Raw genomic sequence first — 12,220 nt, 5'->3', positions numbered from 1 at the left:
GATTCGGAAAAAACGCAGTATCGCTTGACACGTGCTTGCCTGCACCCAGGATAGGATGGTGAACTCCGGTGGACTTCAGCGCAGCAGCGACACCTGGTGGACATCTGGTGCACTACCTTAGTGAATCGCTTGAAGACCCAAATCCTCGACGGAGAACGCGCCGCTGGATCCCGACAGGATCGGGTAAGTAAATCTGCCCCATTGACTTTGTAATACATGAACATGCTGGGTCCAGGTGAGTATGTAACCTTCCACTGGCTAATAGATAACTTTCTTGAACAAATGCACGATTAAGGTTGGGCTGATGATTTAGTGTGGATTTCAGAGGGATTTCTTTAGCGTAGGTTCCTAGGACATAACATTAACAGTCATATGCAGATACATATGTAGATAGAACCAAGCCAGGTTGGGTGGTGGAGGATACCCAGGCCGAAGCTGGTGGTGGTCCATACCAAGAATCCAGTGTTGCATTGTTCAAAGTCTATGGTACAGAACAGCACTCAGGCAATACCATAGTGGTCAGTTTCTGTGTAAAGGCAGTGCACATGCTCACAAAAGCCTGCTCCAAGGATACTCCAAGGTGTTCAAGAACGAATGAAAGCAGGAGCCATCACTAGTGGTCTTAAGATCCAGTTAGACACCAGGTCAAAGAATCTCACTCTACAACATTGTGCTCTCTGATTGGCTAAGTATTACTAGATGACCCACATGTTCTTCGGTTCTTGGATCGGTTCTTGTCCTAACCATCACCTCCCTCTAACCTTCCAGGTCCCAATCATCATCCCAGTGATCGTTCTCATTGCCTCGGTGTTCTTGGTGTTGGCCCCCATTATCGGCAGCCCTCAGCTGGAATATCTCTACGTGGTCCTCTTCATCCTTAGTGGAATGATCCTGTACATCCCGGTGGTCCGCTATAGATGGTCTCCGTGTTGGTTACATTGTGTCACACTCCATCTGCAGCTCCTCCTGGAAGTTGTACCGGCTGATAAAAACGACTAAAAAAAATGAGACGACTCGGATATTATATCATTTATTCTTACACCGATGTCTCTGTGCTGTGGTTAAGGACTGAATGCAAAGCACCGGTAGAAAAGACCTAAGTCTGTCCAAGAGATGGGAAAGAATACAGACAAAATCTAGAACTTTGTTTCCCCCTGTTCATCCAGACCAAAGTAGTAAAACCATAAAGTATGGAACAATCTGCGGTATAATTACATTTTTTTGGGGCCCGTTTTTGAAGGCATTGCCTGTTTCTGCTTTTGTGTGTTTTTTCCATATATTTACAGTTCTTATTGAGAAGAAGCTTAAAGGGAACCTGTCAGCATAAATTGACCTAATAACCCACTACCAGTATGTCATCAAGCTGCTGAACACCTTCTAGATCATGTCTATTTCATGGCCCAGTGTGGTGACATCATTCAGAAAATCAATGTTATAGTGACATGTAAGTTGTAAAGTCAAGGAGGCGGAGAGATTGACACTGCAGTCAATCTCTCCTCACTTCAGAATGGCCTCTTTACTTTAATTGATGGTCCAACATCCAGACACATCAGTAACCAGATCTCCTTCATTTTGAGGTGATGAGAGATTGACTTCAATGCTGAGCTCTCCGCCTCCATGACTTTATACAACCAATTTACATCTTACTTCACAGTTGGTTTTCAGAATGATGCCACCAGACTGGGCCATGAAAGAAACATCATCTAGTAGATGTTAATCTGCTTCACAACATACTGGTAAAGGTCAATTTCTGATGACAAGTTCCCTTTCATAACCTCTGGAGAAGGTTCACTCCTGCCTAGTATTATGGATGGGACAGATTTTCTCCAAATGTTGTATAAGCCCATTGAATATCTATATAAATGAAGGTCCCCTCTTTGTTATCCTTCACATCCCTTTACATGGCCCTTCTAGCTTTACAACTCGGCCAGGGCATCATTTTTATGACCCGGTTCTCAGGACTGACCCACCTATTACAGAGGATTCAGCCTGGCTTTATAAGCAGCTGATTGGCATTGAGTTGTGTTTGGTCTACCATCTACCAGTATTCATAGATCCTGCTCAGTGCATGGCTCCTGTAGTATCACTTGTCCTAGTACATAAGGTGGGATATATTTGGTGTTTTGTGAAACATGTTACACACTTTTCCTTATGCTGCCTATTGGTTGGCTTAAGTTACATCAATATTCATCATCAACATTTTTGAACAATTTATTTGCACACAGCTATAGCTCCGAAGCCAAATCCCTGATTTATCCGCTTCAGCTTCACTGATGGTCCACTAGGTGACAGTCTTGTTCATTCCACATTGTAGACTGTTACACATCCAGTATAATATGAATAACCAGTCACTTGTTCCCTAGACACTGACCATTACAGTAAATACATCTAAGTAATATAATCTCAATTATTGGTAATTAAAGGGGTTCTCGGGCCATTCATTGTAAAAAAAATAGTTTTTCATAACCCAGGACATAATATATCAACATATACACACATTCTATTGAAAGCAAAACTGCCCTGCTACTTTATTTTGTATGTTTTTGCTAGCTTTGATCTCCTTTCACTGTCGCCAGAAAAAAACATGGCCGCGGACACCAATTTGTTATATTTCACATAATAAAGTTTATTAAATATGATCTTTACGGTCAGAGAACCCCTTTAATAGGCCAAAACTATCACATGGAGAGTCCCGGCTCAGAAGTGACAGCTGGTCTTATTCCCTATTGCAATCTGTTGGTCTGTTCCATAGGCAATAGATGTTTCCAATGGTCCTGCCTCCATTCTGAGGTTTAACTCCTCAAGCTGGAAGCAGTCAGCTTTTCTACCACCACATAGGATTCTGGTCTCCAAAGATCAGAAAGCTTGTGTTTTCCCTGAAGACCCATCTATTGAATGAGAGCCCTATCCAGGCTGAAGACTGTGTGCCTGAACTCAGTGGCCATAAGAGATCTTGTTTCATGTTCCAACTAGACCAGAAGCTTGATCAGCCAATTCTTCTCTAAACTGGAACACATACTTCATTTACTTCTTCCCAGATGTATGGTGAGGTAACACTACAAAGCTCATATCCGCTAGTAAAAGTAGGGGGAGTGCCCAGTCAACTCATTTTTGGAAAAATTACAAGCATGGGCCATCCAACTGAAGTGATGGCCCTTTTCTTTGGGGTCCAAGGTACCCAACGTGTTGTGAAGGGTGCGGTTGAAACTCTCTGGTTGAGGATCCTCTTTGGGGTGGAAAGGTGTAGTTCTAGACTCCATCCTTCATCCCACACATCTCACACAGCTCCTTGATCACTCGACTCTCTTCCAGTATGGAGGTGGGATGGCAATCCATGATGTGCTACAGCTTTCTGGTCTTTGGTGGCGTAGGCCTGCACAAAGCGGGTGAAGTGGTCAATCATTATTAGTACATTGTTGCTCTCATCTGGCTTGTAGGAGAGGATATCAATACACACTAAGTCAAGTGGTCCATCACTGTTGATGTTCACCAAAGGAGCTGATTGAGTTGAAAAAGTTTTCCTCCGGACACAGCATGCACATGACTTGCAACAAACCGGACCAGTTGTCTACTCAACCCTAAGGTGCCCAAGTACAGTATGGCAGTATATGGGAATTTTCCTCCTCATTCATTACAATGTGCTAATCGCACATTGTAATCAATGGGTTAAAACGAGACAGCCTTGGGTCTTCGGAAGGCTGTCATGGTGACCAATCGCCATATTATCCCCCCCAATGACGTCACGGGGAGCAACGGTCTTTGCCAAGATGCGACAATACACCCGCGATCGGTGCCAGCACCCATTGTGGGTGTTACCGAAAAGTGTTTGCTGCAAAATGCAGCAAACACTTACCGGCTATGGAGAGGGCTCAGCCGTGAGTCCTCTCCATGGACCCGCACCCGACCCCTGACGTACTACTACGTTTCTCAGAATTAAGAGGAAACTTAAAGGAAATCAACCACATGGATTTAGTGGTTTTAACACAAACATAGTTACACACTGGTGTAGGCCCCCTGGGACAGGATCTGTTCTTCATTTAATGGCTTAAATTGCATGAAAATAAGGACTTGCAATATAAAAATGATCCTCAGGGGAGGGAGCAGGAGGGCATAAGTGCCAAATGACGGTGCAAATATAATAACGTGACTTACCCGGGAGCCCATTGCATATTTTTTAAAGTCCCTTTTCACAAAAAAAGAATCCATTAACAGCTAAATGAAGAACAGATCCTACTTCTGGGGGCATGTGCCAGTGTGTAAGTACGCTTGGGTTAAATCCACTAAATCCCTTTAAGTAGATGTGTGAAATTAATAATTCTACCACCTCCTAAAGGCTCGAGATACCTTTGACCAGAAGAACATGATGTGTACATATGTTAGCGATTACCTCGAGTTAAAAACAGTTGGATTAAGGTTTTTATTTACATTCTTTACAGTTTTAGAGAAGCTGACATTCTGGGGCACATTTACTTACCCAATTGTGCGGAGTTCATGAAAGTGCGTTGTCCGTGTATAATGCCCTGTGCCGCGATTCACTAAGATCGTGCGCCCGGTATCCTGCATGTGTCACTTCCCCGCTCAGGTCTGCGGACTTCACCTTCTTCTTCCTGGTGCATGTAAGTGCATTGTCTTGCGACACAATTTGAAACTTAAATCCAGCGCTCAGTCCAAATCAGTCGGATTGTCCGATGGCCACACCCCCCGATTTCTGTTGCATGGAAGCAGCGCAGCTGCTCCAAAATCCGATCTCGTGCGACTCAATCCCAGCGCAGACACCTGTTAAGTACCTGTCCAAGCTGTGCAATCCCCAAAAACCGTGAACAGTTCCACGAAAGTGCGATCCGTGACCCTTAGTAAATAAGCCCCACTGTGTATAACCCGCTCCAAGTGTCTTTTCTTGTCTCTTCCAGGATGCTGCTCCATCATTAGCTCTTACCACCACAGCTGCAATAATGGAAAAAAAAATTTCATAAAGTTTATGAGGAATCTCTTCTCCTTTGGCAAACTCTGATACTGAGGAGTGCGGTTTCTTCCTCCACCCTGTAGAGTTTGCCAGGGCTGTGCTTTCTCTGTTGTCTTAATGGGGTTGTCCCAAGTTTGATTGTTACCCCCTATCCACAGTAATGGACCCCTACCAATCACGAGAAATATTTGAATCATGCGGCAGGTCAAGAATGTGCCATTTTCTCTTAACCCCTTAAGGACGCAGCCAATTTACAGCTTAAGGCTCAGCCCGATTTTTTGGATTCTGACTTGCTTCGCTTTATATGGTTATAACTTTTGAACACTGTTACTTATCAAAACGATTCTGAGATTGTTTTTTCCCCACATGTTGTACTTCATTTTAGTGGTAAATTTTGGCAGATAAGTTTTGCGTTTATTTACAAAAAAAAGAAAATATGATAAATTTTTTGAAAAATTTGCCATTTTCGAAATTCTAAATCATTGCGTTTTCAGGCAGATAGATTTACCACCTAAATAAGTTGCTGAATAACATTTCCCATTTGTCTACTTTACATTTTCATAATTTCTGAAATGTCTGGATAATTTATTTTGATGTCACGCGGCTTACAAAAAGAATATTGCTTTTCCGGATTTTCAGAATTGACTATTTTGGGGATAAATACAGTTTTGAATGAAATTTTACATATTTAGCATCAAAACCCCCTATATAATCTACCCATTTTCAAATCTGCACCCCTCAAGCTATCAGAAACAGCTTTTACGAAGATTGTTAACCCCTTGAGATCTTCATAGTAATTGAATCAAAATGGAGGTGAAATTTAGAATGGTCATACTGTTCCCTTATACGTTCATTTAGCACTAAAATTTACACATTTCCAAAATATAAAAAGAGAAAACCCACCATACAATTTGTTCTGCAATTTCTCCTGAGTACAAAGACCCCCCACATGTGGCTGTGACTTGTTTTATGGGCGCACAGCGAGACGCAGAAGGGAAGGAGCACCCTACAGCTGCCAGGATTTTAGTTTCCTCATTGGCCCCTTTTGAAGGCTATAAAATTTTCGCTTTTTCGTTATTGGGGCCATGTGACGGCATTTTTTTTGCGGGATGAGATGCTTTTTCCATTGTTACCATTTTGGGGTTGGTATCACCTATTGTTGAAAATTTAGGAACTTTTTTTGAGAGCAGGAGTAGAAAAGCATCAATTCTGTACTGGATTTTTGACTTTTTTTTTTTTGGTGTTCACCGTATAGACTAATAATCCTGTTATCTTTATTCTATGGGTTGATACGATTACGGGGATACCAGACATGAATATATTTTCTTACGTTTTACTAAATTTGTCAAACAAAACCCTAATGTGGGGAAAAATCTATAATTTTTGTATTGCCATCTTCCAAGTGGCATAACTTTGTTACGTTTTTGGCTACGGAGCTGGTTGATGGCTTGTTTTTTGCGGGACATGTTGTACTTTGCACCAGTATCATGTCTAAGTACATATGGTTTTTTGGTTGCATTTTATAGCATTTTTTGTGGGATTGAAAAGGTAAAAATCATAATTTTTGGAGGGTTTATAACAGTTTTTTTTTACGGCGTTTATCGTGGGGGTTCAATAATGATTTACTTTTATTCTACGGGTTGTTACGGACGCGGTGATACTATATATGTGGGGTTTGTGTTATGATTTAGACTTTTTTTTTGAGTTATATGTCTCTTTATATGTTTTGGGGGTTTTGGGCATTTTTAGTGATTTATGACTTAATTTTTTTATTGAATAACTTTTTTTTTTACTTTTTTACTTTTATACCATGGTACATGAACAAGAAATCCTCTGATTGCTTGTTCATGATAATATTCTGCAATACTGATGTATTGCAGAGTATTATCAGTGTCAGCCTATGCACTTGCATAGGCTGGCACTGTGCCAGTAAGATGACGTCACAGACGCCATCTTACTGGCAATTCTTGCTAGTAACTCTGGGGTCCAGATCGGACCCCAGAGTTACTATAGCAACGATCGGCGCCCCCCGAAAACGGTTCGGGGGGGCCGATCGTGGGGGAAAGACACCCCAGATGCTTGTTAGATGCCGCGGTCGCGCTGACCGCGGCATCTAAAGGGTTAAGCACCCGCGATCGGAGACAACTCCGATCGCGGGTGTTACACTGGGGTGCCGGCTATTAGTTACAGCCGGCACCCCGTGTTTCCCGATGCCGGTTCGGCTCTGATCCAGAGCCGAGCCGGCATAGGCGCCGTGGCGGATATATCCGCCACTGAGCGCTAAGTCACTGCGCTCCGTGGCGGATATATCCGCCGCGGAGCGTGAAGGGGTTAAAGGGCATCTACCACCAGGATGAAGGACTGTACAGGCAGTCCCCGGGTTACGTACAAGATAGGGACTGGAGGGTTGTACTTAAGTTGAATTTGTATGTAAGTCGGAACTGGTATATTTTGTAGATGTACACTAACTCCTGACAATTTAGTACAGCCCACGGATGGCTGGTAACTAAGGAAGCATTAGCTGGTGCGATCTCACGCTTCCTTAGTTACCTGCAATCTCCGGCTTTCAGTTCTTTTAGTGCTCTGGCTGGTAACTAAGGAAGCGTGAGATCGCACCAGCTAATGCTTCCTTAGTTACCTGTTCCCCGCGATACTGCCGGCAATTACTTACTGTATACATCGGCAGCGGATCCCCGTCACCTCCATTGTGCTCCCCGTCACCTCCATGGCGGCGCCAGTCTTTAGCTCCGCCCAAGGAACCCCGTCATCACCCGCCCGCCCAATGAGGACGCGCAGCACGTCAAGCAGCGCTACGAAACCAGGAGGTGGACCAGCCCACCCAATAAGGACGCGCAGCATGTCAAGCAGCGCTAAGAAACCAGTAAGTGGACTGCGCATGCGCGGCGTTCCGAGTGCCCCGTTCGTATCTACGGGTTGTCCGTAAGTCGGGGACTGCCTGTATTTAAATGAGCCTGAGGGACTCCAGGCTCCATAGGTGGCAATGAAGCCTGGAGCCCTTCAGGCTCATTTGCATACAGTGTTTTATCCTGGTGGTAGATGCCCTTTAAAATGTTTGCAAAATGGACCTAATAGACCACTACCAGTATGTTGTCAAGAAGCTTCATACCTTCCAGATCATGTTTCTTTCATGGCCCAGTGTGGTGGCATCATCCAGAAAATTTACTTTGAAATGAGATGTAAACTGGATGTAAAAAATCATAAATTCAGAGAGTTTAACACTGAAGTTAAGCTTTCCCAGCCTCATCACTGTAACTGAAGGCCCTGAGACATCCAGAGACATCACTACCCAGATCTCCTGAAGTCTGGTGCATGATGTGGATCACGGCAAAGGCTGGTCAGTGTTAAACTCTCTGCCTTTTGGACTTTTTACAACCTCACTTCAAAGTTCAAAGTTGATTTTCTGGATGGTGCCACCACCATGGACCATAAAAGTAACATAAACTGGAAGGTGCAAAAGGCCGTGTCTCCAACTCCGAAGGGCATTAAAGACATAAGTTGTGAATAGCCCTACCCGTCTGGATGAAACCTGGTGACTACAGAAGAATACATGGAAGATCTATGGCTGAGTCCAGGTTTTATCAGATGTAGGGATGAGCAGATCCAAACCACAATATTGGGGCAGATTTACTTACCCGGTCCATTCGCGATCCAGCGGCGCGTTCTCTGCGGTGGATTCGGGTCCGGCCGGAATTCACTAAGGTAGTTCCTCCGACGTCCACCAGGTGGCGCTGCTGCTCTGAAGTCCGCTGAAATGCACTCAAGTACACCGGCCTATTCCTGGTGAAGGTAAGTGCAAGCTCCGCGACACTTTTTGTTTTTTAAATGCGGCGGTTTTTCTGAATCCGTCGGGTTTTCGTTCGGCCACGCCCCCGATTTCCGTCGCGTGTATGCCAGCGCCGATGCGCCAAAATCCCGGGGCAATTCAGGGAAAATCGGCGCAAATCGGAAATATTCGGGTAACACGTCAGGAAAGCGCGAATCGGGCCCTTAGTAAATGACCCCCATTGTGTCCATGCTCAACATTGCGGGTTCACATCCTCAGCCAGAAGGCTCAACCCCACCGGTAATGCCTGGGATTGGTTCTAAGCAAGTGCATGACAGCATTTAAAGGGTTAACACCGAACCAAACCTTTTTTTCAAGGTTCGGATGAACCCGAACCACATTGACTTCGCTCACCTCAATTCGGAAGCCTTCAAGGGACAATATTGGCTTCATGATTACAGTGATGAATTCACAAGGGGAATTATGTTTTTGGAGAATTGTATCCTATTTCTAAGTATCGGGGTAAATTAGATTTCAGTAGTCAAGTACAATTCCCAGAATCCCCAGCTATCTCCGTTCCCAGACAAATATTGAGAAAATAGTTGGAGAAATGCAATTTATTTCTTGGATTAGTCAGACTTGGTACATAAACAACTTTAAAGAGGTTTTCTGGGATTTTTATGACTTCTCCTTAAAATAGGTTATTAATATCGGATTGAAGGGGCAGAATCCCATTAAAGGGATTAAAGGGGTCGTAACGGCACCATAAATAGCAGAAATAGCTCTGTTCTGTACACCGTGTAGTATCCTGGAATGGTACTATCACTGCATCATTAGATAAAGCTGCTTCCTCCTCCATGGGACTAGTTATGGGTAGTAAATAACTGGTAGTTGAAGGATCCAACAGGTAGGACCTGCACCTGTTTTGGGAATGGAGGTTTATTGAATGTGGTCTTGATTTTTGAACTGATTGATGGTCGAACCAATCCGGGTAAAGTGGTCCCCATTCTTACTAATTTATGAGGCTACAAGTCAAGCATCCATACTGCCACTCCATTCAATACTGTCCATAAGAGTGATGGAGATAGCTGAACAATGTGCTCGGCGACTTCTGACATTCCCGTTCTATTGCTCCACCTGCTGCTCCATCCATCATTGGGAACAGGATGTCCCTTCTCCAGATTGCTGGGGGTCCAATCTCATGGTCAGTGGGCATCTCTACAGTCAGAACATTACCATTCAGCTGTAGATAGAATATAACATACAAACGTGATGTCACCACATATTTCACATATACAGCTAATGCCAGGTTCCCATAGAGCCCTAGTAACTAACTGACACCCTTCTATTATCTCAAAATTGTTTTGCTCAGAAAAAAATAACCTTAAAATCACCTTTATACCCTTACCTTGCATAGCCAAATCTAATTAAGTCAGATGGGGCATGGCCTCCTCAGGCTGAATCCAGCAGCTCCTCCCCATGCCTTCTCAGCAATTCATGTCATGTGACCAAGGTCATTTAGCCTCCTAACATTAGGAAACTGTACCTCATGCATATATCTGATCACATGAAATCACAACAGCCTCCGTGGACTTCTACTACTCGTCATCCTCTGTGGAAGCTGCTGTAATATCATGTGATCAGATGGGTCATGTAATCAGATACACGGGGTACAGTTTGCTATTGTTAGGAGGCTAAAGGACCTTAATCATAATGCTCATATGACATGCACTGCTGATGTTGAGCGTGCATGGGGAGGAGCTGCTGGATTCAGCCCGAGGAGGTCACACACCGTCCTGCTCAAGTATTATCTGTATACAGGGCAAGGTTATAAAGTTGACTGTATGGGCATCTGAACAATTTTTCGGTAAAACAAGGGTGTCAGGGCTGTATGGGAACTTGTCACTAGCTGTATGTGGTGAGGTTCCCTTGTGTGGGCTTGTTTTCTATGGGGCAAATTGTACTTTATAATGGCACTATTTAATACTCCATAAAATGTACTGGGAAGTTGTAGTGTAATTTTAAGCTCCTTTCACATGAGCATTTTTTAATGTGTTTGAACTCTTGGGGGTCTGACTGCTCATATAACATACATATGAAAGCCTTTGCTTGGCATATATTTGTCCTGATGTGTATTATCAAGGTTCTTAATCACTTGAATAGATGCAGAGCTGCTGTTAACCTGCATTGAACACTACAAACGGAATAATCATGAGCCCATTCTCGGTGTTACTTCCATAGGGCCAGTAAAAAAACATCTTATTTCACATAACACCCAGGTCAACATCTGCAAAAAGTTTGTATGTTCTCTCCGTGTTTGCGTGGGTTTCCTCCCGGTCCTCCGGTTTCCTCCCACACTCCAAAACATACTGGTAGGTTGATTAGACTGTGAGCCCCATTGGGGACAGGGACTGATCTGGCAAGATCTGTGCAGCGCTGTGTAATCTGTGTGCGCTATATAAATAACGAAACAAAAATGTTAACGAAAATGGTGGATCTCGGAGAAAAATAAAATAGCAAAAAATTTAAAGTCTCTGTCATCAAGGGGTGAAACTACAAAATGTTGTGTTGGCAATGCACGCAGTTCATATAACATAGACATGTTTTTCCTGTATTACTGTAGCTATCACTGTGAATCAAGGATGTTCGATAATAAAAGCCTACAATACACGAACCTGCGGTCAGGGACTTGTGTGGATCGAGATGATAAGGTTTGGTTTCATTATTTCAGAACATTTGTTGGTTGTGTTTCTTTTTGCCTCATTGATACTCAAAGAATTACATAACGTACAAAAATAAGAAAGTCGGGGGAAGTGGATGGAAGAAGAACCATGACCTCAATAAGATAACTTCTAGCAGATTTATGCTGGTACCACGGATGCGCTCGGCCCTGTGCACAGTTTGTTCATAGGAGGAACCTCTCCTCATCTTCTGAGATCTGGGTGAAGACTCTAAACGAGATTCCTAGTTGTGCTGGATGAAGCCACCATTAACCAAATAGCTGAAAACTAACTGGGGGTCATTTACTAAGGGCCCGATTCGCGTTTTTCCGACGTGTTACCCGAATATTTCCGATTTGCGCCGATTTCCCCTGAATTGCCCCGGGATTTTGGCGCACGCGATCGGATTGTGGCGCATCGGCACCGGCATGCACGCGACGGAAATCGGGGGCGTGGCCGAACGAGAACCCGACGGATTCGGAAAAACCGCCTCATTTAAAAAAAAAAAAATCTGTTGCGGAGCTTGCACTTACCTTCACTCAGCCCGGCTCGGTGTATTCCAGTGCGTTCCGATGCTCTTCAGCGCAGCAGCGCCACCTAGTGGACGGCGGAGGAGCTGCCTTAATGAATCCCGGCCGGACCTGAATCCACCGCAGAGAACGTGCCGCTGGATCGCGAATGGACCGGGTAAGTAAATCTGCCCATTGAGGCTCCATACCAAAATGTTCTGCCATCTGTGATGGTCCCAGGGGC

The sequence above is a fragment of the Engystomops pustulosus genome, chromosome 3, assembly GCF_040894005.1.
Source record: "Engystomops pustulosus chromosome 3, aEngPut4.maternal, whole genome shotgun sequence".
In the NCBI taxonomy this organism is placed as follows: Eukaryota; Metazoa; Chordata; class Amphibia; order Anura; family Leptodactylidae; genus Engystomops; species Engystomops pustulosus.
The sequence above is the reverse complement of the archived record's forward strand: the minus strand, read 5'-3'. Positions refer to the sequence as shown.